We start from the raw sequence: 26,337 nt of genomic DNA, 5'->3' as shown, positions 1-26,337 counted from the left end.
ACACTAACCCTTCACCCCAACCATATTCTTTTAATATTTACTCTTAACAAAGCAACAAATATAATAAATATTTTATTAAAAGTGTGTTCTTTTGAGGGGCACAGGGAATGATCAATTTAATATAAAGTGAATGCTTTTAATTATGAGCATCAGAGTGTATTTTACATTGATTCATGATACCATGAAGATTAGTGAAAAAGGAAACATGTAATAAGCATATTGCTACAGGTATATGTAGATGGGGTTTAGAAGAGAATCACAGAAGAATTAAATTAATAATATAAAACAGGTCAAAAAAGGTAAATTGCCTTTGAAAATGCTCAAATTTTTAACATACCTTATTAAAAATCTAGTTAAGAATTTGACAGCTATCCAATTAATGTAAAAAATAAAAAGGAATGAGATAGGTACTTAAATATAAGATTCAAAGCAAAGAAAACAACTAAAATACACATTTTATCTGCTGGAGGGACAACATGGTATCTTAAAAACACAATTCAAATCTTTGCCCAAGATACTCATTTTTTGCAACTTTGTGATTAATTTATATATCTGAGTTGTATAGTAGAGATTTGAAGCAGAAGATTGAACTGGGGAAAAATACTTCTTGAAACAGCTATAGATTTTGAGTAAACACATAAATAATTCAATATGTTGGTTATATTAATCAGTCTATATCCATAATTATATTTTGTTATGGATATGTATGAGTACAAATTTAATGCGTTGATATTTCTTTATAATTTCATTTTTTATCTGTTCTTTCATGTTCATTGCTTCTGCATTATTTATCTGCTATATTGTTTGTTCATACAAGTTTATTTCTTATAAAGGTGTGCCTTTCATCGTCACGCACGTTTCCCTTTATTTTGGTAAATATCTCCTTTGTCTTGATATTACTTTTGCATTTTCAATATTATTTTTCTTTATATTTGACAGATACAATTTTGCCAACCACTTATTAGTACATTATTATATTTTCTATCTTAAGATTTAATTTATATTTTAATTTAAATATAAAATTAATTGATATGAATGTATTTCAATATAGTTTTAATGATCATTTTGTTACTTCACAACCGATTGCATATTTTAGTTTTATCTTGAATTTTTAATGTCAAGAATGTTGACACTGTCATTCCTGTTTTATAAACAGATGTTTGTTTTTATCCTCGATTCCTTGCTTCCCTCAAATCTTCAGCTAAGGTCAGTTTATTTTTGTGAAGTATAACCTTTAGAATTCCATCAGTGAGGGCATTTGGGCAGTAAATATTATCAAGTTTTACTTGTTCAAATATATCTATTTTTTATGGACTTTTAAAAAAGATTTTTGTTTGTTTTGTTAATGGAGGTACTGGGGATTGAACCCACTTTTATATTCCCTTCCACTAAATTCAAAATTATACACTCTGTTTGTTTAATGGTTAACCTATAATTTATATTAAGCATTGTTAACATTTCAACATATAAATTCAACTCAATCTTTTGCTTTCCTTTTAGCTAACAAAGACCTTCGATCAATGTCAATGCATTTACCACTCCAATCTTTTTGCTGTTTTCATATTTTAAAATTATGTTTTATTTAATCACAAGGCATTTTATTACTATGAAGTGTGACTTGAATATAGTGTTTACTTGCTTTGTTCATGGATGTCTTTCTTTAATTTCCTTTTCTTTGTTCTATTTCAGACTCCTTAGCTAGAATAACATTACTTCAGCCTAAAGTTAATTCCTTTACAATTCTGTTTAAACTTCCAAAAATTGAGAAGAAAATGGCCAACAAATTAATAGAAACATTAATGATATTTATGTAGTATTTTCACATAAAAATAAATAAATGTGACCCTTAAATATATGAAAAAAGCTTAAACCTATTTTGAAATCCTTTATTATATATAAATCCTTATAATAAAGGATTTCAAAATAATATACTGCAAGAACATCATTCAGCTACCAAATTATGAACAAATGAAATGTCTGACAACATATTCTGTTGGCCAGCCTCTAAATAATGATGCATTCTCAAGCATTGCTGATGGGAATGAAAAATGGTACAACACTATGGAGGGGATTTTGTAATAACTAATGAAAGTATACACACGGTCATCTTATAAATTCAGGAATCCTATTTCTAATAATCTGTCCAAAGATACAATGGCATGAACATAAAATGTTATATTTCATCTTTAATATACAAAAAAATTTAAAAAAAGCATGTAGATGCAAGTAAAAATTCTGCTTTATACTTTTGAACTTGGAATCATGTATATATTTTACATAATTCAAAGTGAAATAAATAAAATAACCTAATATAACAATTATTAAAATTGAAAATAATGAAATGAAACCTATCTATGTATAAACTTGGTGGCATAATCCCACTACGAGGAATCATATTTGTGCAGTAAACCTACAATATTTTGGCTCTGTTGCTAGTAATGTATAGCCTGCAGTTAAAAAACAAACCTTTAGATAAATCTTAAGTTTCACATATTAAACTCATTATTTAAGTATTATGAGTATGGCTATGTTGAAGTATAAGTATTCATGTGTGGGTACGTAGATATCAGTAAATTGAAATAAAATGAATTAGTTACTGTGTTCCTTTTAATGTCTTAGGAATTAAGTTTTCAAGTGGAAAAGAGGTACAATTATAAAATCTAAGTGGTCAAATAAATTTTACAATGTTGAATTTCAAGGTTCTCTAAAAAATGCATATCTCCAACTTTGTTCATTGAAGTGTCCTACAAGCAATGGCAACCGAGAAAGACAAGCACCCCAAACACCCAGATGATAGTCTCTAAATAGAATTCTGTACAATTCTTAACTGTTATCGCCACTAATATTTGAAATATTATAACCTGAAACAATGGCCTCCATTCTCTCTCTCCCCTTCTCGTTCTGGAACTCTGACTAGATGGTTGAAACCTCACACTCTGTACCTCTTCATTTATCAGTAGGCTGAGTTAAATGCATCGCTTGAGTTTCCCTGATCTTGATGATTTGAACTTACTGTCTGTAAAGTGGCCAACTTGTAGATAGAAAGTTTCGAACAATTATTTGGTTTTTATTCGCTGTGCACTAACACCAAGATAACTTTTCAAGAAATCCTGAAATAAGAGATTTATTTTTAACTCTTCCATTCCTCTTCTCTCTGTCCCAGGGCTAATGACCCAACGGCACGCCCCCCGCCAGGCCCCGATCCGACCGCTCGGCCCCACTCGCCACAACCCGAGCAGCAGGAGCACGAGGGTCCGCAATTACGGCGGGAGGAGGAGGGGCGCGCACGCACGCGCCGATGCGCCTGCGCAGACGCGGAACTGCCCGAAGCTTGAAGAAGCCGGGCGGGAGCCAACTGCCCCCGCACCAGCTCCCGGAGGAGTAACGCGACGTGGGGTTTGGGCCGCCGCTTGCTGCCGCCGCCGCTGCCGCCGCCGAGCCGGTAAGGGGGCGCTTGGTGGGGGCGCGCAGGTCGGGAGCCGGCGGGTGAAGCCTGGGCTGCGCTCGCGGGTAGCGGTGCGTAGGTGAGGCCCGGGCCTCGCGACCCGTTAGGACCCTGAGGTGGGTCGGGGGCCACCGCGTGGTTCCTGGTGCCCACTTCTCCTTCCCGCTCATTAGTAATACGGGCGCCTGTTCGTTGCCGCTTATACCCGGTTGGGGGGTAGCGGATGCCGCCGCCCCAGGAGGTGGGAGGGCACCGGACGGCCAGGGAGCACGTCCGACTGGCCCTCAGGCCATGGCCTGTCCCCAGGAGGCGGGTGCGGTGCTGTCAGGGTGCGGGGGCGGCGGCGGCGGCGGCAGCGGGGAGAGGGGTCTACCCTTGGGAGCCTGTGAATTTGCTCCCATCTCTCCTGCGTCCTGTCCTGGGGGCAGCTTTTGCTCTCCAGATTTGCAGGGCCTATGTTGCAGGTCATTTCTGCCCCTGGGAGATGAGGAGGTGCTGTCAGGGTGCGGGGGCGGCGGCAGCGGGAAATGGGAGCAAATCCCTGCTCTAGCATAGGCAGCCCCAGTCCTGCCATTGCTGCTGCTGCTGCTGCTGCTGAGCCCCCCCTCTCTCGCCCGGACCACACCCTGCCTACCTCCCAGGAGCAGGCTGACAGGGAGAGATTCTTTCCAGGAAGCCAGGGCATCAGAGGCTGCCCCCCGGGCCAGGCAGCGGGGGAGTTGGGAGGAAGTTGTCTGGCTCTCCCAGGGCAGCCCCCCTCCCCGCCTCTGCCTCTGCCTCTGCTGCTGCCTGCTGTCCATTCTGGGCGGGGCTGCCCCCTCCCTGCCGGCAGCACCGTGAACCACCCAAGGCCCACTGGCGAGTGGTGTGCACCCTGGTAGCACCCTGCCCCATCAGCTCAGACGAGGCACTGTGTGGTGGGGGGAGAAGTAGGGGGGAGAAGTGGGGTGGAGTAGGGGTGGGGGCTGGGCGCCCGGGCGAGAATTGGAACTGCGTCCAACCCCCGCCCGGGCCCAGGAGCCTGGGACACAGGGCTGTGTGCCAGCACTCTGCCCGGGATCCCTGGCTGGCTGGCTGTCGCCATGGTGATGGGAGCCCAGACCATCCTGCCCCCTCGCTGGTTGAGGGGTGAGGGGGTCAGCTGGGGGTAAGGTTGCACTCCGGGTGTGGGAGGATCCCGCGGTGAGTGGGCACAGGCTGAGGGGTGAGGAATCGCTGGGAGTGGAAGTGACCCGGCTGACGAGTGAGGGGGACCATCTTGGGATGTTGGGGGTCCTGCAGTGAGGCATGAGGGGTGAGCTTGTGGCGTGGGGGCCATAGGTTACTAGCGTGGTGGAGTGTCGGGGCGGGTACCTCGGTGTGAGAGGAAGTCCCATTTCGGGGGTCCTGTGGGAGACGTGGGGGGGGGCATTCACAGGGTTTGGGAGGGAAGGCGAGCAGGGGGAGTGGGGCTAGGGGGTGTGGTCTGGCCCTGAGCTGGTCGTGGTTTTGGTTTTGTCAGGACCGGTAGGTGATGGGGGTGTTAAGGATGGAGACCCGGTGGGGCGGGTAAAGGGATGGGCCCTCCGCCCCACTGCCAGGCCCTTGCCCCCAGCCCCCAGCCCCCAGCCCGGCACCAGTCCCCACCTCCCGAAGAACAGGAGTTGCAGCCCGAGCGTCCGCGCTGCGGGCGGGAGGAGGAGGGGCGCGCATGCGCGTGGACGCACAGACGCGCCGACCGGACCCGCCCGGAGCGTGTGAAAGCTGGGCGGGAGCCTAGTGCTCGCGGACCAGCTCCTGGAGGAGGAACGCGGCCTGGGGTCTCGGCCGCCGCTTGCTGCCGCCGCCGCTGAAGCCGCCCAGCCGGTGAGGGGGCGCTTCGTGGGGGCGCGCAGGTCGGGAGCCGGCGGGTGAAGCCTGGGCTGCGCTCGCGGATAGCGGTGCGTAGGTGAGGCCCGGGCCTCGCGACCCGTTAGGACCCTGAGGTGGGTCGGGGGCCACCGCGTGGTTCCTGGTGCCCACTTCTCCTTCCTGGTCATTAGTAGTACGGGCGCCTGTTCGTTGCCGCTTATACCCGGTGGGGGGGTAGCGGATGCCGCCGCCCCAGGAGGTGGGAGGGCACCGGGCAGCCAAGGAGCACGTCCGACTGGCCCTCAGGCCATGGTCTTTTCCCAGGAGGCGGGTGCGGTGCTGTCAGGGTGCGGGGGCGGCGGCGGCGGCGGCGGCAGCGGGGAGAGGGGTCTACCCTTGGGAGCCTGTGAATTTGCTCCCATCTCTCCTGCGTCCTGTCCTGGGGGCAGCTTTTGCTCTCCAGATTTGCAGGGCCTATGTTGCAGGTCATTTCTGCCCCTGGGAGATGAGGAGGTGCTGTCAGGGTGCGGGGGCGGCGGCAGCGGGAAATGGGAGCAAATCCCTGCTCTAGCATAGGCAGCCCCAGTCCTGCCATTGCTGCTGCTGCTGCTGCTGCTGCTGAGCCCCCCCTCTCTCGCCCGGACCACACCCTGCCTACCTCCCAGGAGCAGGCTGACAGGGAGAGATTCTTTCCAGGAAGCCAGGGCAGCAGAGGCTGCCCCCCGAGCCAGGCAGCGGGGGAGTTGGGAGGAAGTTGACTGGCTCTCCCAGGGCAGCCCCCCTCCCCGCCTCTGCCTCTGCCTCTGCTGCTGCCTGCTGTCCATTCTGGGCGGGGCTGCCCCTCCCTGCCGGCAGCACCATCAACCACCCAAGGCCCCCTGGCGAGTGGTGTGCACCCTGGTAGCACCCTGCCCCATCAGCTCAGACGAGGCACTGGGTGGTGGGGGGAGAATTGGGGGGAGTAGGGGTGGGGCAGGGCGCCCGTGCGAGAATTGGAACTGCGTCCAACCCCCGCCCGGGCCCAGGAGCCTGGGACACAGGGCTGTGTGCCAGCACTCTGCCCGGGATTCCTGGCTGGCTGGCTGTTGCCATGGTGATGGGAGCCCAGACCATCCTGCCCCCCGCTGGTTGAGGGGTGAGGGGGTCAGCTGGGGGTAAGGTTGCACTCCGGGTGAGGGAGGATCCCGCGGTGAGTGGGCACAGGCTGAGGGGTGAGGGGGACCATCTTGCGATGTTGGGGGTCCTGCAGTGAGGCATGAGGGGTGAGCTTGTGGCGTGGGGGCCATAGGTTACTAGCGTGGTGGAGTGTCGGGGCGGGTACCTCGGTGTGAGAGGAAGTCCCATTTCGGGGGTCCTGTGGGAGACGTGGGGGCTTGGCTGTAGGTGGGGGGGGCATTCAGAGGGTTTGGGAGGGAAGGCGAGCAGGGGGAGTGGGGCTAGGGTGTGTGGCCTGGCCCTGAGCTGTTCGAGGTTTTGGTTGTTTCAGGACCGGTAGGTGATGGGATGGGGGTGTTAAGGATGGAGACCCGGTGGGGCGAATAAAGGGATGGGCCCTCCGCCCCACTGCCAGGCCCTTGCCCCCAGCCCCCAGCCCGGCACCAGTCCCCACCTCCCGAAGAACAGGAGTTGCAGCCCGAGCGTCCGCGCTGCGGGCGGAGGAGGAGGGGCGCGCATGCGCGTGGACGCACAGACGCGCCGACCGGACCCGCCCGGAGCGTGTGAAAGCTGGGCGGGAGCCTAGTGCTCGCGGACCAGCTCCTGGAGGAGGAACGCGGCCTGGGGTCTGGGCCGCCGCTTGCTGCCGCCGCTGCTTGCTGCCGCCGCTGCTTGCTGCCGCCTCCGCTGCCGCCGCTGAGCCGGTGAGGCGGCGCTTGGTGGGGGCGCGCAGGTCGGGAGCCGGCGGTTGAAGCCTCGGCTGCGCTCGTGGGTAGCGGTGCGTAGGTGAGGCCCGGGCCTCGCGACCCGTTAGGACCCTGAGGTGGGTCAGAGCTGAATTAAGTGAATACCTGTAAAAAATTGAAAACTGAACACCACTTTCCTTTGTAGATGTGAGAATGTGATTTATTTTTATTGAAGATAGTCAGTTACAGTGTGTCAGTCTGTGGTCTACAGCTTAATGTCCCAGTCATGCGTGTATGTACATATATTCATTTTTATATTCTTCTTCATTAAATGTTATTACAGAACATTGAATATAGTTCCATGTGGTATCCAGAAGCAATTTGGGTTTTTTTTAATATCTTTTCCTAAATTAATTGACAATTTATTTAGAGGAGTTTCATTTTCACAGCAGAGTTGAGCAGAAAATACAGAGTTCACACATAACCCTCTCCACCCACATATATATACTCCCCTACCCTCAACATCCCTCATCAGTGTGGCATATTTGGTACAAGCGATGAACCAACATGGACACACTATTATCAACCAAAGTCCGTAGTTTACATTAAGGTTCACTCTTGATGTTGTACATTTGACAAATGCATAATGACATGTAGCCACTATAGTATCACATAGAAGAGTTTAATCACCCTAAAAATCCCTTGTGCTCCATCTGTTCATTCCTCCCTCCCTCCCTCTCACTAAACTCCTGGAAACTATGATATTTTTATTGTTTCTGTAGCTGTGCCTTTTTTAGAATGTCATTTGGTTGGTCTCGTACAGTTTGTAGCCTTTTCAGACTCACTTTTTTCATTTAGTAATAGGGTTTTTAAGTTTCTTCCATGTCTTTCATGGCTTGATAACTCATTTCTTTTTTTTTTTTTACTGCACATATATGTTTTAAATTTACATATATGTGCTGTTCATTATTTCTAAGGATGTTTAGAGCTTTAGCTTTTTAAATTTCTATAGTTATCAAAGGAATAAAGCCAACCACAAAATAAGAATTAATTAAAAAAGATACACACACCTTGCTATTAGCAGCAACATTATTTATGATTGCCAAGATATGGAAGCATTGTAAGTGCACATGAGTAGTTGAATTGATAATGAAGATGCAGCATGTATATATATCTATATCTATATGATGAATGTAATGTAAGAAATTTGTATATATATGTATGTATGTATGTAATGGAATACAAGTCACCCATAGAAAAGAAGGATATTTTGTCATTTGCAGCCCTTCATTCACCTTTTTTTTTTTTTCACTTCAAAAGCGAGAATTTTATAACCAGCATGAACATTTCCATTACATCAAAAACATCAAAATACCTAAAAATAAACTTAAGGAAGGAGGTTCCCTATACTCCAAACACCAAAATGACACAAAGAAATGAAAAGATTTCTTGTGCTCCTGGATTGGAAGAATCAACACTATCAAAATGGCCACAGTACCGAAAGCAATTCATAGATCCAATGCAACCCCCATCAAAATACTCACAACATTCCTCACAGAACTAGAACAAATAATTCCAGAATTTATAAAGAGCCACAAAAGACCCCGAACAACCAAGGCAATTTTTTGTAGGTCTTTTTTTTTTTTCCCCTCTTTCTTCTTTTTGTTCTCTTTTCTTATGGTTTGATGACGAGAGAAGTTGTAACATCTGTTGTAAAGCTGGTTTTGTGGTGCTGAATTCTTGTAGCTTTTGTTTATCTGTGAACCTTTTGACTTCTCCATCAAGTCTGAACCAGAGCCTTGCTGGATAGAGTGTTCTTGGTTGTAAGTTTACCCCTTTCATCACATTAAATATATTATGCCACTTCTTTCTGTTCTGTAGAGTTTCTGCTGAAAAATCAGCTGATAAACTTATGGGAATTCCCTTGTATGTTATTTGTTGCTTTTCTCTTGCTGATTTTAATATTTTCTTCTTATCCTTAATTGTTGTCAATTTGATGACTATGTGCCTTGGTGTGTTCCTCTTTGTGTTGACCCTATGTGGTCCTCTCTGTGCTTCCTGGACTTGGGTGACTGTTTCCTTTCCCAAGTTGGGAAAGTTTTCAGTGATTATCTCTCCAAAAATTTTCTCAGGTCCTTTCTCTCTGTTCTCTTCCTAGGACCCCTATAATGCAAATATTAGAGCACTTCATGTTGTCCCAGGGTTCTCTTAAACTATCTTCATTTCTTTTCATTCTTTTTTCTTTTTTCTGTTCTGAAGTAGCGATTTCCACTAATCTGTCTTCCAATTCACTGATCCGTTCTTCTGCTTCATTTAGTCTATTCTTGGTTCCTTCTAGTATATTGTTCATTTCAGTGATTTTATTCTTCAACTCTGTTTGGGTATTCTTTATGTTTTCCAACTCTACTAAAAACTTTGCTCTGTGCATCTGTACTCCTCTTGAGTTCTCTGAACATCTTGGCCATCATTACTTTAAACTGTTTCTCAGATAAATTGCCTATCTCCTCATCACTTATTTCTACTGGGATTTTATCTTGTGCCTTGGCCTGGGAGATGTTCCTCTGCCACCCCATCATCTATTTTTCTGTGTGTTTGTGGGCTCCTTCCATAGGCTTTGGGATTGTTGTTTTCTTATTTTTAGTATCTGCCCCTGGTGGGTGATGCTGGACTAGAGGCTTATGCAGGTTTCCTGGCAGGAGGAGCTGGTGCCTGCCCACTGCTGAGTGAAGCCTGGTCCTGGGCCTCTGGTGGGTAGGACTATGTCTAGAGGCCTTTGCAGCTCAGGAAGTCTGCTGATGGGTGGGCCTGTGTTCCCACCCTATATGTTGCTTGGCCTGAGGCTTCCCTCCAGGCTGTTGGGTGGGGCCAGGTCTTGGTGCTAAGGATCCGATCAAGATGTCAGCCTCCAGGAAAGCTCATGTAGATGAACACTCCCATAATGTCCATCACCAGCTTTTATGTCCTCTGGGTGAGCCACAGCCATTCCCCACATCCCCAGGAGACCCTCCAAATCCAGCAGGCAGGCCTGGCCCAGGTTCTTACGAAATCACTGCCACTGCCCTTGGACCTGGCGCACGTGAGTTTTCGTGTACACTTCCTAAGTGAATGGAGTTTCCATTTTCCTGAGTCTCGTGGGGCTTCTGGAGCCAAGCTCCACTGGCCTTTGAAACCAGATGTCCTGGGGTCTCCTCGTCTTCCCAATACAAGACCTAGACTGGGGAGCTTGACGTGGGGCTTAGAGCTCTCACTCCTGTGGGAGGGCCTCTGGGACTTCACAAATCTTCAGCTTGTGGGTCACCCCACCCAGGGTGCATGGAGACTGATTATATGGTGAGCACACCCCTCCTACCTTCCTGCTGTGGTTCTCTCTTTATGTTTCCAGTTGCAGAAGATCTTTTTTGCTAGGTTCCAGTCTTTTTTTTTGATGGTTGTTTAGCATTCCATCGTGGATTCGTTGTAGTCGCGAGGAGAGGCGAGCTCGTGGTCCTACCACTCTACCATCTTGACTGGAAATCTTTTTTATCTCTTTTTATATATAGTGGTTAACATTTACAAATCTCAAACTCTCAAATTATCCTTTCTGCCCCCTTTCCCCCGGTAACCATAAGATTTGTTTACCTGTGTGCGAGTCTAGTTCTGTTTTATAGATGAGTTCAATAGTGTCTTCTTTTTCCTTTCTTTCTTTCTTTTTTTTTTCAGATTACACATATGAGTGATATCATATGATACTTTTCTTATTTAACCATCACTGGAATGAACACACTGCAGCAAATAGTTATCTAATACAGGGGTTGTCATGCTTTGTCTGTAAAGAGCCAAATAGCAAATACTTTCAGCTTTGTGGGTAATACATTTTTTTGTTAGAGCTAGTTACTCTTGAAACATTGTAGCATGAAAACAGCTATAGCTAGTATGTAAACGAATGAACATGGCTGTGTTCCAAAAAAAGTGTTATTTATGGACACTGAAATTTGAATTTCTTGATTTTTATGTTTATAAAATATTCTTCTTATGATTTTTTCAACCATTAAAATATGTAAAAGACACTCTTGGTTCATGCTGTACAGAAACAGGCAGTGGGCCAGATTTGGCCTGTGGACTATCATGTGGTCTATCCATAATATATGGAAAATATGTTCCTGATGAAATTGCTAGAATGCATACTATAGGAGCAATAGTCAAAGATATAATAGGAGAAAAAAAATCTGCCTGTAGGTTAAATGTACTTACCCTATCCTCAGTTGGGAAAGAAGATACTCTGGCTGGAGCTATTAGTGATTTATGAAAGTAGAGGCATGGACTTTGGGAAGTCTTGACAGATGGTAGTTAATCAGTTAATGAATGTGTTTGACATATGAATGAAGGGGAGAATAAATGAGTTCAGTATAAAAATAGGTGAATAGAGTGTGATGTGGAAGGACTCATGTCATAAGGAGGATGAGGACAAAGGACAGAGAAGAAGCAGCCTCTGGGAATTCCCAATTGTTCTGCTGAGCTCAGACAGGGCTTCAAATGCCAAGCAATCAGCAGGACTGTATTTGAAAGGCAAAGAGCGCTACTGAAGGCTTTAGGACTATGGATTGCATTATTTCCTGTTCTGTTACTATCAAAGGTAAGCAAAGCCAGACACCAGTTAAAATGGTCAGGACAGATTTTAATCAGTACTATACTATTGCAGTGGGGAAGAGAGCCCAGCATAAACTGAACTCAGAAACAATTGTCAGCATCCAAGAAGTGGAACCTTACAAAGGGGTCCTCAGTGTAAATGCTGATGAGGCCAGCTGGGTCTGCTGGCTGGCAAGTATTGAAGGGAGTTGGAGACAGGGGCTCCATCCTTCCTGGTGATCACATTTCAAAGGCATGGCTTTCAGGTACTTAGGAAAGACACTCTTGAGTTGTAGGAGATACTAGTCTATCTGAAAGGGACAGAGGAAGGAGTCACAGTTGTCAGGCCTTTTTAGTAAATGCTAAGGCAAATGAAATTCTCTTGGCAGCCTTCAGCTTTCTCATACAGGCCCTTTCTGGTTGGGGATTGGTTAGAGTCATTCTAAGGATGTGGCCTTCAGCTATTAGAAAACATGTTAGTGTTTAAGTCTTTTAATGTGAATTGGGTAGGGGTCAGGGATGGGCAAAATCATTTTTGTTGAGAGTCTGTGGGTTTTTTTAGGCCAAGGTTGAGGCCTCGTGGAGAAGAGGATTTGGAGGAGCCTGGTGAGAATTTGATCAGGGAGTGAATCTTTGTCCTCCCATGCTGGTTTGTGTATTTGGACATGCATAAACTTCCCTGGGGGTACAGTCAGTCCAGCCTGATTGAGTTTACTGAGAGATAGCCTGCTTTTGGGTGTGCACTGTTCTCTCCCTTCCTGAAACGCCCTTGTATAGTTTTTGCTCCTGAGGGAAGCCTGCTCACCCTCTAGGCAGCTGTCAAATATCTCTTCCTTTGCGAGGCCCTCCTGCATTTATTTGCCTCCCCCTCCTCCCTTCCCCCCATTCAAGCATAATGAATTGCTTTTTCTACTGCATCTCTTGTTGCTAAATCGCATGACCCTTTAAATTTACTTTCTGAAACTATTATGAAATAATAAGCAGGAAAGCACCTGCAGGCAGAGGCGGCATCTCATCTGTCTTGTATCTCAAGTGCATAATAACACTTTCGAGGGAAGTAGATGATTAATAAATGTTGGTTGACTTTTGACTGATTTTCCTCCTTTGGAATGATGACCTAATTAATATTGATGTGTCAGTTTTGATAGTGCGCTAATTAATTTGGCTTTAAAAAAATTCCCTACTGTATCTTCCAATGAATGCACAGGCATTGTCTTCCTGCTTCAAGAAATTAATTTAATGTCTTTAATGTTCCAGAGTAAGTATTCATATTTGTGACTGTAATAATGCTTAATCCTATACAGATTGAAGGTGGAATTGGTCCCATGCATTTTCAGTGATAGTTAATTTACTACTTTATGTTAAGAATAAAGGCAATATGAAAAGGCTACCTACTATAGAATTCCAACTCTGACATTCTGGAAAAGGCAAAACTATGGAGACAGTAAAAAGATCAGTGGTTACCAGGTGTTACAGGGAAGGTGGGATGAAGAGGTGGAGCACAGAGATTTTTAGGGCAGTGAAACTATTCTGTGTAATACTATAATGGTGGATACGCATCATTGTACATTTGGTGAAACCCGTAGAATGGACAGCACCAAGAGTGAACTCTAACGTAAGCTATGGGCTTTGGGTGGTAATAATAATGTTTCAGTGTAGGTTCACTGATTGTAACAAATGTACCACTCTGGTGTGGAAGGCTCTGTGTGGGTGTGAGTGTGTGTGTATGTGTGTGTGGTAGGGGGTATATGGGAACTCTCTGTACTTTCCACTCCATTTTGCTTTGAACCTAAAACCGTTCTAAAAAGTAAACTCTATTTAAAACACATACAAACAAAAAAGGATCTCAAAATTTTGTCAGTAGGGAAATTAATAATCAAATTGTACTATATTCAAACAAGGTTATAATGCACACAGTGAAAATATAAACATACATATCAACAAGAATAAATTCCAAGAACATAGTTTTGGGCAAAAGTTAAAAATTACAAACATATGTATTATGATACCATTTATATCATTTTACAATATGAAAAGCAATTCTGTAATTAGTATTAGAATATAGACGTGTAATATTGTTGTGAAAAAGTGCCCTTGAATGAGAAATTGTAAATTCAGCAGAATGGTTACTACTGTTTTGGGGAAGCAAACAGAATAAAATCAGGGCTGGGCACCCACCTGGTTGAATTCACTTATGTATGTAATAATTTGTTTTTTAGTTGAGTCTTGAAACATGGGTGTTTATTATAATACTTTCATATTATTTTGTACTTCTGAAATTCTCCATTAGAAAAGAGTTAATGGAAAATGATACTTTATTTGTAGCCAGAACATTTAAAAAACTAATCAGTAAACACTCAAGTAATTAATCTGGGAAATTCTGATGTTATGAATAATAATTTTTTGTCTTGTTAGATTTACATTTTCAAGGTCATGCCTTAAAAGCCTGCAGCAGAAATTGCTTTACTGGGAATTACTGTCATTCAGGGTTTAGTGTGGGGATAAGACAGTCACCTTGGCATTCAGGAAGATGGGAACAGAGAGGAGCTAAGGTTAGTAGCACTAGAGAACTACACTGCAACTCTGAGGGCTCACTGGGGGCGGTTTGGACTTGGTGACTGAAGTTTGCCACCAGTCTTTCAGTTCATAGGCCTCGATTTGCATAAAACATACGCCCTACATTGAGTGTCAGGATTTATCCCATCTCTCATTCTCATGGAGATGCTGACATTCCGTGCGTAGCTTTCCTCTCTGATTTTTCCATTGTCTCTCGGTATTTTTTCAGTACCTTGTTCCAAGGAGCTGCTGCCAGTCAAGTGCACCTGAAATGAAGCTGACTTGCTTTCCTGGGTGAGTCAGGATAAGCTAAGTCATGCTTTTGTAAGAAAAAAAAAATGAGCCCCCCTCCCTCAAATCCCAGTGGTTTAATTTGTGTGCATGCCGCCTGCCCAATACTGATTACTTGTTTGTCAAAGAGAATCAGTTTAACAGTGTCAGAAACACCAGAATGGCATTTATACCCATTGGGGCTTACAGGGCATGTGGCCAGGGTCCATTATTGGCATAATACCTGTTTCTCAGTATCTTCAGCTGCAGAATGTGTGAGGTAATTGTACTTACCTTACGCTATCATTATAATGACTATAGGAAATAAATAAAAAGTTCTTTGAACAGCATCCTCTGTAAGTGTACAGTAAATGTAACCAGTGGTTTTTACTGTTTATTATTATTAATTAGGATGCCGTTCAGTTGTTTTCCATCACTGAAGAAAATTACATGTGAATAGATTCTAAAAATGAGTTTGGATAGATTTCTAGGAGAGTTTCTTTCTCTTAAAGTTAATTACAAGTCAACATAACCTATAAACAGTGTTGTGGATTTTATATTTTCAGAAGGGACAGAGTTTGAGTCAGTTTGGATATTTACTGGTTTTCAGTTAGAAAGGATTCTCTCTCTTTCAAATTTCATGTGTTCTGTGAATTTTTGAATGGTTGTTAATTATTCATTAACAAGTATTAATTGAGCACCTAGTAAATTTTAGGCTCTAGGGATTAAATGGTGAATAACACACACTCCCTACTGTTGTTGAACTTTCATGCCTGGAGTGGAGACAGAAAATCTATCTTCATTTACATGTCATAAATGGTATCTGGGTACAAGATGCTAATGGAACCCTCAGGAAGGTCACCTTACTCAGTCTCAGGGTTTTGGGTTCAGTGGTGCCTACGTCAAGCCCTGAGGAATAAGTGCAGTTATCTACAGGGAGGACACAGGGATCAGCAGAGCATGGCTATACAGAAAGCATGTTTACTGGATAGGTCGCCCCGCTCTTACAAGCTCCGTGTGTTTGAGTTGTCTTCGGGTGTGCTCTTTGTACAAACACATTTAGTAACAGACTCACTTCTCATAAATACAGAGCTTACCTACTATGTGAGACGTATTTTTAGGGTTTAGGTCAGTTTTCTAAGGGTAATTGAACACATTTGGAATGATTTTTGAATGGAATCAACTTTTGACATACGGTTTTTAAAATATTGACATCTTATATCCATCGAATACATTACTTTTCATTATTATTTACTCAAGGAGTTGACTGCTTGCATTGAATGTCCCCCATTTTTACTTTTGATGAATAAAGTGAAATAGGTAGTATTAATAAGCAATAAATTAAATAGACTAAAATCAATAAGGGAGTAAATTTACTAGTACAGTGTGAAATAATGACTCTCCTTACATATCTAAACATAAGAAATGGTGAGCCCTGTGTTCTAAACATTTGTTGCAATTCATGTTTAAATTTTTTTGTTGTTCATTTTTGGTTTAGAGATGCTCTCAAGTAATTTTCCACCAGTGCTAATGAGTGTACTGTTAGCAACTTCCAGATCTATCAGAGTTAAGTAACAGGCTTTTAGGAATAACTTGAATACTTTTTTCTTACTTGCTTAATATTTGATGAATAAAAAGTGAGTTGAATTAAAATATAAATATTACTGACCTTAGGTGGATGAAACTGATGACCCATTAATGTTTAAAGTATGGGTTGATGGTCAGGAAATCTTACTTTATTAACACAGTATATATTGATATTGCTTTGGTGTGGGAGGTACCTGGATTGGCAGCATAGTATTTGTATTGTGAGGTCAATTGATGAAATAGAATGTAATACAACTTAAAATATTGAGCCGCCTCTAAATTTCAAAAAACTTTTAGGACTTTAACATCATAGTAGCTGTATATTTATTTGGTGTCTACTGAGAAAATGAAACATGACTAAAAATACTATTATGAATTCAGAAACACTATTATATATTTAAATAAAATGTTTTATTTGATGAGTCAAATAAACTTAAACAAAATATATGCAATTGCTTATGCATACACAGACATATATATGGATAGACAGACATTTTCAGTGTGTAAATCATTCAGTATCAGACAGTGCTTCTGGAATATATGGTGGTTTCACTTATTCTTTCTTATAATCTATAATCCCAGGCTCACAGGTTGGCAACTTCTGAATTATAAGTTGAAGATTTCAAGAAGAGTTGATTAACCTGGGGCACAAAGTCTTTGTGAGAAGAGTTAGTGAAATAGTATTAGAGTATAGGTTTTTTTTTTTTTTTGGACAAAGAAATGACTTAAGTAAAATTTTCTTTTAGAAATTATATTTACAATGTTTGAAACAAAAATGGAGGGGGAAAGCCAGAAGAACGGAGGGAGGATTACTTCCTATAAGTACTACTTCGTATAAGTATAATGTGATGAAAAATGTGATCTGTCTTAGAGCGAGAGGGGTGGGGTCCAGAAAATTTGGAGACCAAACCATAGGAGCAGACCTTGGTGATACATTTCACATTGCCAGCAAAATTCACATAAAGTTTAGATTAAATTCCTTAAATCAGAGAAACATAAGTTATGTTTTAGATAAGGTAAAGAGACATTGAGGTATGGGTTATCTGCATTTTAATTATTGACAGTGCAATAATCTATAATATATAATTAATATGTAGGGTTTGATGGTACTATAACTTCTGGAATAGTTTATGCATTGTAATGTAACATTTTAATATTCTTTACTGCCTCAGATTTCCATGAAAGTTGTCTAAGATAAATGTTTACTTGAGATCTTTTAGTAAATGTGATAACTTTCCGTGAAAAGGAAAAAAAATCAATGCCATGAAATTCATAGTTTTGTTACATTTAAAGTCACTTCTTTAAATTCATTCATTTAATAAAAGCTTTATTGAGTGCCTACTATGTGCTAAGCAATGTCCCAAATTGTGGTGATAGAGCAGTGGTTGAGACAGAGTTCATCTGGTGGAGAATGACAGAAAAGAATTTAGTTAACAGTTAGTGATCATACTGTGGAGGATAAGGTGGTGGTACATGCATGGCAGGATGACTCAATTAGATTGGTTTGGTCATAGAAGGCCTCTCTGACTATTGAATAGACAGAAGGAAGCAGCCATTGGATGTATGGAGGAAGGAACATTGTAGATAGAAGAGATGGTGCAATGACTCTAAACTGAGAATGAGAATGGATTGTTCCCAGATAAGAAAGAGTCTGGTTGGAATCTAGCAGGTGAAGTGGGCAAGTGACATGAGATGAGGACAGAGAGATCGACAAGGGCCAAATCATTAAGGGCTTTGCAGGCCAGTATAAAAGATTTGGGTCTTATTTTAAGTTCAATAGAGAGCTATTGGGCAGTTGTAAGCAAGTGTGTTACACAGTTTATGTTTCTAGTTTTTGTACTGGGAGAGAGGGTTGGAGAAGATGAGAAATGACAGAGCTTGAACTGGGTGGTAGTCAAGGCAGTAGAAGGAATCGGGTTCAGAATCGTTATTGCATTGGATATGAGAGGTAAGGGAAAAAGGAATCAAAGATTTTTGGATTTGAGTGTATTGTTGAGATGAGGAAGATGGTTGAAAGGCATAGAGAAAGGAAAACATTAATATTAAGTGTGCTCTTTTGATTGTGCTGGGTTTATGATGTCAAGTGGAGATGTCAAATAAGCAGCTTAGTCTCAAGCACTAAGGAGAGGTCAAGTCTGATGATGGAGATTTGAGAATCACTGGGTTATATTATGGCATTAAAAACCAAAGGCTTGGGTGAGAACTCCCTGGAGGAATTTGTGGTTATAGAAGAGAGAGAGGCTTAGGTCAAGCACTTACAACATTTAAAGGTAGGTCAGAAAAGAATGGCTCAGCAAGGGAGACAGTTTTTTTTGTTTGTTTGTTTTCTAAGAATATAAAAATCTTTCTTAGAATCTTTATTCTCTGAATAAACTAGAAGACTATTCTGTGAGTTTAATAATGCACAAAGCCATTGGGTACTAAAATGTAAATACCATGTACAGTTGAATTTTAATGGTAACTCTATTTTGTTACTGCAAAAGTTGAAAAGTGCATGATGAACACAAAATCACACTTTTGGAAATTATTTAACAGATGAACATATTTGGGAAAAGTAAGGAATGTAAAAGGAGCAAAACAGTTGTGAAGAAACACAAACGGTAAAAGTCAAGATATTATAGTCCTATTCCTTATGTGGGAGAAGAAAGAAAAATGAAACTAATAGAAAACTCCATCCCAGAAATACCTGAGAGGAGGAAGGAGGCTGACGTGCAAAGAAAAGGAGGGAAACATAAGAGAAGGTAAAGCTATGAAGCTGATCCATAGATTTAAATAATTAGAGGGAGGGCTGGCGGTAATCTTTGTGCGTTACCCCAACAAACTGCAGGAACAGGTAAGGCATTAAACATGGTGTGTTTTAACACCAGGTGATGACTTCTGTGAAAGTTAAAATCACCACCTGCCATTTCTATAACAGTCTACCTACAGAAAAGTAAGGTAAAGGTGGGTATTAGGTTTCAAGACTTCTAAAACCCAGTAAGACTAGGTATTTCAAACAATTTAAAAGCGTTTTTAGTAGAATCCCATCAATTGGGAGCATAAAGTACTGGTTTCATTCAGTTAAGTTTGAAGACGTGTAGCCTCCACCTGAAATATCAACAATAAGTTCAGTTTTGAAGTTTCTTTTTTTTTTTTAATATGTAATGACTTTAAATTTAAAATTAAAATAATTTTAATTAAAGTATAGTCAGATTACAATGCTGTGTTAGTTTCTGCTGTACAGCACAGTGATTCGGTTTTATATATATTTCTTTTCACTTTCCAATTTTTAAGTTTCTTAGTGTAAAAGTATTCTGGAACTCCTATTGAGAATTTCACTGTGAGAGAGTATTCATAATACCTTGGAAGCCCTCAAGTATTAACTTTGTAGTTGGCTTCCTTTAAAAGGCCAGAAAAGAAACCATTTTTCTTTACAGGTTTTAACACAAGTAACAGCGCTACTTCTGACACATTTGAGTCCTCTGCTCCTTCAGAAGAAAGGCGGCCCTTCCCTTAACCAATCAGACGAGTCCTTGCGGTCACCTGACAGCGGACACGCGTTCTCATGGGGGGGGGGGGACTCTGCCGCCTTCTGGCCGCCGGCGCGGTGCTCGCCTCAGATGTGGAAAGACCGAGAAGGCTCGTCCCGACCTGGGGAGCGTGCGGATTCTGACAGGACTGTCGCCGGCGCTGGAGGTGTTGCCGCAGTCGTGGATATGTGGATACGCATTTCCCTCATGTTAAAGGTAAGGGCGGTGCCGGAGGCGAGGGCGGTACCGGGGGCAGAGGCGAGGAGCGGTGTTCTGGTCTCTACAGATGTGGTGAGCGGAAGCGCCGTCGGGCTGCTGTGGCTCCGGCTTCCATCCTCCTCCCCCGTCTTCGGGTTCCCTCCCCCGTCTTCGGGTCCCCTCCCCAGTCTTCGGTCCTCCTCCCCCGTCTTCGGGTCCCCTCCCCAGTCTTTGGTCCTCCCGCATCTTCAGGTCCCCCCCAACCCCTGTCTTGGGACCTTCTCTCCAGTCTTCGGGTCCCAGAGGGCGCGGCCTTCCTGACCCGGGCCTGGCCGGCTTCGTTCCGCTGGCCCCCCGGGCCTGCGTTAGCCTCGGAGGAGGTGCCGCCGGCGCGCTCGGGGTGAGCGGGGCCAGCTTTCTGTTCGGAGGACGGAGGACGGTTTGGTAAGAGCACTGCGAGCTCGTTTTGTGTCATGTGTGCGACTCTGAAGGACTGGTCAGTACGGGTATGAGGGCCTCGGAGACACTTCTCGTGGGCAAAATGGGCAACATTTAAACTAGTGTTCCCTTAGAGTTCTGATTTTGGTTGCCTGGATCTACATAGGTTTTGCTCTCAGCTCGGAGTTCGTCGTAAATTTTGACTTTTTATTTTTTATTTTTTTCCTTTTCTATTTCCTCCTCTTTGTTCTGCTGGTGGAATTGAGTTATCGTTGACTAGATAGTTTTTGCCCGCTTGTGGCTTTCAGCAGGTGACTTGCTTGTGTGTCACTAATAAGAATCAAGGTGGTGGAGGGAGCAGTTAAGCACCCAGAGCCCCTGCGCCGCTCCTGAAGGGTCCTTGCTGCCCTGTTAGTGTGTAAATTCTAGAGCTGCATATTTCAGCCTAAGGCCAACTTTGCTTTCAGCCTCTGGCAACATCTGTTTCTGCTTTCAGGACAGCACATCTTTGTCTCAGTAATGGAAACCGTTACTGCAGTCCAAATATTCAGCACCACAGGCTGATGATTTTTTTCTTCAGATTTCCTTTGTTGTTTAAGTGGCAAAATTCGGTAGAAGCATCCAAAATAGTTATGCCCAGAGGATGTTTTCTTGAGAAGAGTGGACATGGTGTAGATAACTTTAAATGGTGTAATATGATCTTAAGGACTTTTTTTTTTTTTTACTATCTCCAACAGACTGAAATTTTCCTACTTTTACAGTTCCGTATTTATTACTTATCTTTAAGCTTAGATATGATTTGAAAATTGCATTTTAACCCTCCTCCTCCTGTTATGTTCTCACTGCAGTAGCTCCTTATTGCCTGAAGTATACAGTCCTTGGTCTGACACCTGTCTTGTCTGAGGGCCTGTCTCTCACTCTCTTTCTGAGTTTATGCTATAAGCCTCAAAGAGGAAGCTCTCTGCTGTACTTGATGTTCCCATATCTCTGCCCCTTTGGGTACCATTCCCTTAATTAGGGGGACCATTCCCTCTTAGAGGGCCAGGGAGTCCCAGGCCACTTCCAGTTATGAGGTTTCTGGTATATTAAAAGTGAAAATCTCCAAACTAGTTTCTAAAAGTTTTGATATGTCTTATATACTTACACTTAGCCCCTTAACATCATTAACATTGTTAACCTCAAACCCAATGTACATACAGATTTACTTGGAGACAGCATCTCTGAGTATGTAACTGTGAGGCCCAGGCCAAAGGGTCCTACTGGCTTCTCGCATGCCTCACCCCACAGGAATCCCACATCTGCTGGGGAACTACCACCTGTCCTCACGGCCCAAAACAGGGAACTCTGTTCCAGTTAGGCTGGCTGAAGTGATCTGTTCTCCCAGTTCTTACAGCACTTTGATTACAGTTCAGCTGGCGTTTCCAAAATACTGACTCACAGCATTTTGTGGATGTATTTTACCTTTCTTGATAACAAGCCCCCTTGGGATGGGGATTGTGCTCTATTAATATTCAGCACATGCTTTACACATAGTATATTCAGGGAACCAGGATGAATTAACAGATCTGTTTATCATAACATGGCGTGAGCTTTCACCTGAATTCAGTAGTAAAAATATAAGCGCTGGTATTTTGAGTCATCTTCTGATGGTTTAGTGAAATCCATATGGTTTTACAGGTTTGTATGTGTGTGCGCTTGTGTTAGGTCATTAAAATAGGAATATTTATGGAATAACTTAAAATACATTTTTAAAGCTTATGCTCCTTTGATTTTAAAGGTTGTGTTAACTCCTCCACATCCTTGTTTATTGAGTATCCTGCTTGGTGCTGGGAGTTCAGTTGTGAGCCTGTGTCAGATAACTTACAAGAGGCAGCAAGAAAAAGACACTCAACAATCACGTTGTGTAATGAGGGCCATGAAGGAGAATGTGCTTTCTTATTTGTGGAAGCAGATGGCATATGATTAATTTGTAAGTAGTTAAAGAGTTTTAGCATATTGGAAAGAAATTAATTCAATAAAGGCATCTCAGCCGGGATTTGCACAGGATTGACAGGCCGAGGTGAAGGGGATGTTGTGAAGAGGCAGAGAGCTGGTTGAGAGGAGGAGGTGGAAGAGCCAGTTGTTGCTAAATCTCATGCATCCACTGGCAAACTTTCAATCTTACTGATTGGAAAAATTATTGATAAGATAATGGTATGTATGTCAACTGTCAGAAACTTCTTTGGTCTTGTTTTTAAGAGAAAGAAAATGAAACTCCCATATTTGCTGGTGCCTTGAGGTTAGCATATTTAGGCAGAAGAGACCATTGGAGTTGAAAGGCCTGTAGCGGGAACCAGGATGACTCTCATGCTGTGACTGCCCTTCATCTAACTAGGAAGTCGGATTTCTGGGAAAGTTCTGGCGCAGTTAGTCTTTAAGAGTTTAGGCAACCATCGGCATTGGAAAGTGTTGTAGGAACACTGTAGGAGTGGTGGTGATATTTACTGAGATGACTCCAAGGAAACAGGTGGTTGTGCTCAGAGTGTCTGAAAGTCTTGCAGTGGTCAGGTAATAGTGAAATAAGCACAGCGTTTGGTGTTACTCATCGTTTTGTTTTTCTTTACTTATCATTTCAGAACTCATGTATTATGGCTCTGAAAGATACAAAATATGATATTCTTTTAATACATTTGTTTTTATGAAGGAACATCTGAAATCGGCAATATCTGAATTTTGAAGGAAATTTATTGGCCTCAGTTTTGATACCTCTTGGGCAATATTGCCATCTAATGACTGTTACATCAAATTGTAGATAAAAGTTCCCAAAGAACCCTATAAAATTAAGACATCAGTCCAGTAGATTTTACCTATTTCATTGTCAAAACAGTGTCACACCATGATATGTAGAAAACTTAAGCCTCTAAAACAAAATAGTCTGTTTTAACAAATAAATGTATGATAGTACATTTTTTATGTGTTTTGTTTTTTACTTGAAGTATTGTTGATTTGCAGTGTCATATGGCATAGTGATTCAATTATAAATATGCATTCTTTTTCATTATAGGGAATTATAAGATATTGAATGTAGTTCCCTGGGCTGTATAGTAGGACCTTGCTGTTTATCTATTTTATGTATAGTAGTGTGTATCTACAAATCCTGAACTCCTAATTTATCCCTCCCCACCTTTCCCCTTGGGGAACCTTAAGTTCATTCTCTTTGTCTGTGAGTCTATTTCTGTTTTGTAAATAAGTTCATTTGTATCACTTTTTCTGGATTCCACATATAAGTGATATCATATAGTATTTTGCTTACTTTGTCTGGCTTACTTCACTTAGTATGACAATTTCCAGGTTCATCTGTGTTCCTGCAAATGGTATTTTTTTTATTTTATTGCTGAGTAGGATTCCATTGTATAAATACACCACAGTTTCCTTATCCAGTCATCTGTCAGTGGACATTTAGGTTGTTTCCATGTCTTGGCTATCGTAAATAGTGCTGCTGTGAACATTGGGGTACATGTATCTTTTCAGATTAGAGTTTTTTCCAGACATATGCTCAGGACTGGGATTGCTAGATCGTATGGTAGCTCTATTTTTATTTTTTTAAGTAATCTCCACACTGTTTTCCATAGTGGCTACACCAAACTGTATTCCCACCAACAGCATAAGGGGGTTCCCTTTCCTCCACACTCTCTTCACCATTTCTCCTTTGTGAACTTTTTAATCATGGTCATTCTGAATGGTGTGAGGTGATTCATTTGTGTGTTTTCTGTTAGTGGCTTAAGTAGTAACTCTTAGAATGAAGCTGAAAAATACATAATATCAAATATGAACTCTAATTTTTTTTGACCAGTCTCTTAGTTTTTGAGGGACGGGATTGAAATAGATGTTGTCTATGGACATTTCCAGATCTGTGATGTTCGGTAAGAGTTGCCAGGAGCACTCACATGTGAAGAGTCACCCTGAGCCTGAAGTGATGCCTCGTTTTGCCTCTGATGCAGCACTTGTCCTACGGCAATGGCAGCTTACACGTGGATGCCGCCTTCCAGCAGACCCTCTGGAGCGTGGCCCCCATCAGCTCAGGAAGCGATGCAGCCCAAGGTAAAGACCCCACGGCAGTGAGGAGGCTGTTCCCTTGATGCAGAGTTGACAGTCATCCCTGGAATGATGATAATGAGCAAATGCATTAGAGCTCTTTGTGTCAAAGTAGCCTGTAATGCAGATGCATGACATTAAAGACTCTCATGTAAATTGTTACTTAAAAGGGAAGTTTGTGTTAAGATCTATCCTTCCTTATTTTTACATTTGTTTATTTGTGTGTATTTTACACGTGAGCTTTCTAGGGGTTATTTTCTCCAATGTTCTGGCCTCAGGATATTGCTCATTTAGGCTAATGTCGAGATGTCTCATCCTCCGGGGTGCGGGACTTAGACCCGGAGCACAGTAGTGCCTGCGCTTCAGGGTTTCCAGGGAAATAGCTCTGTTCTGATCATTCTCACTTAGATGGTCCAGAATTGAGCCTATCCAGGCTTGTCTGTTCAGTGGAGGGTCTTTTGAGGCTACAGTCATGGATTCTAGACTTGGGAGCCCAGGGCTCAGAGATAGAAGGCAGGTGGCAGCACCTGTGTCTGTGATTTTTCCCAGTTACCTAAGCCTCACTAGGCTTCTGGATCTTTGACTATGAAAATAGAAGGCTGAACCAGGTGATCTGTCCATCTGTCAGCATCTGACCATGACTGTTCCAATGTGACTGGTTTCGATCTTTCCAGGGTATCTCATCGGCAGTGATGTCCTCAGGTTGCTTCATGGACACATGGACGAGTGCCTCACTGTCCCCTCAGGAGAACATGGCTAAGAGCAGCGGAGGTTGGTACCTGAGCCCAGAGCCTGGAGCCTCGCACCTTCTTGCCTTGACACAGTTCCTTAAGTTCAGGATGTGTCTCGTCAGGCCATTTGCATAATAGAAAGTGGGCCACTAACGTTATCTGTCCACTAAAGTGATCCATTTGCTGGCCTCCTCTGAAGTTTTTACTCATGTTATGTTTTGATTCCCTGTCAATAGAATTGATGAAAATTTTTGTCCAATTAAAACATGGTAAGAAGCATTGAATGAAGTAAACTAAGTGGGAGGAGTGAAACATTCAGCTACTTAAAACCTCATTAAATGTTCATTAGTTTTAATTAGTCTTCTTTCTGGAATGTTCAGTCTCATACTCAGTTTCAAAATCAGAGTTCTCAAATGGCCCAGAGGTTCAGGTCCTTTTTATGTTGTCTTCTATTTACTGATATAGAAGATAAAATTGACCACTGTCCCTAGTAGTTTATGTGATTTTAATTCCTCTCTCATGTTAATCTCATTTGGCATTGGACCAAGACTGCAGGGGTCTGGATCATGGGGGAAAGTGCACAAAGTGACTGAAAAAGAAGATAAGAAGAGATTTTTTCCCCCAGACTTAAAAGACATTCTTATGGAGCAAATGGATGCCCATAGGGGGAAAAAAGAACAAAAAGAAAAGATCAAAAGAACCGCAGCCTAAGCCTCACACTTTATACAAACCCTAATTCAGATGGGTCATTTGTGTAAATGTAAAACACAAAACTATAGAACATTTAGAAAAACTGATGGAGATCACAGTTTTAAAACTTGACATAAAAAACATGTCCATGAAAGGAAAATATTGATAAACTGGATCTCATTAAAATGAGAAAGTTTTGTTCTGTAAAAGCCCCTGTGAAGAGGATGAAGTGTGAGGCCCAGTGGAGAGGGAGGCAGTGGGTCCTCGGGAAGTAAGCGGTACATGCACAAGCTTTGGTTTCCGTAAAGCAACCTTAAGGGATTGGTACAGAGACCAGTTTAGGTTTAAGTATGTACATTACTTAGCATCACGTCTGGCATATTAACAGCCTGTTGTAATGAGAGCTTTGGAACTTGGGTGTGTGTGATGCACATCCAGAGAAGTTTCTCTTTGTGTGTGTGAGACTGTTCTGTTGATATTTATATTTTTCTGTCTCACCATTTAGCAGATTGTTATATTAAAACATTAAAATTAATGGGTTCTTACATTTCTTCTAAATGTTT

The 26,337-nt window shown here is 42.6% G+C and overlaps 1 protein-coding gene across 12 annotated transcripts in view; it reads left to right on the top strand.

Annotated features, from left to right (window-relative positions):
* Nucleotides 1-3,292: 3,292 nt before the first annotated feature.
* Nucleotides 3,293-26,337, top strand: part of LOC105068437 (uncharacterized) — a 58,963-nt gene continuing 35,918 nt past the window's right edge. For 2 of the 12 annotated variants that reach the window (XM_074354783.1, XM_074354770.1), the window contains exons 1-6: nt 3,313-3,442; nt 14,507-14,571; nt 18,670-18,875; nt 19,551-19,859; nt 24,168-24,359; nt 25,028-25,124. The gene's annotated coding sequence lies outside the window, so the exon portion shown is untranslated. Of the gene's footprint in view, nt 3,443-4,912; nt 5,291-14,506; nt 14,572-18,669; nt 18,876-19,550; nt 19,860-24,167; nt 24,360-25,027; nt 25,125-26,337 lie in introns of those variants that run through there. The other 10 variants (XM_074354777.1, XM_074354778.1, XM_074354771.1 and 7 more) reach the window with 10 other exon arrangements.

This window comes from Camelus bactrianus, chromosome 28 (assembly GCF_048773025.1).
Source record: "Camelus bactrianus isolate YW-2024 breed Bactrian camel chromosome 28, ASM4877302v1, whole genome shotgun sequence".
Classification (NCBI taxonomy): domain Eukaryota; kingdom Metazoa; phylum Chordata; class Mammalia; order Artiodactyla; family Camelidae; genus Camelus; species Camelus bactrianus.
Note: the sequence above shows the minus strand (reverse complement) of the source record. Positions and strands in the feature narration are given on the sequence as shown.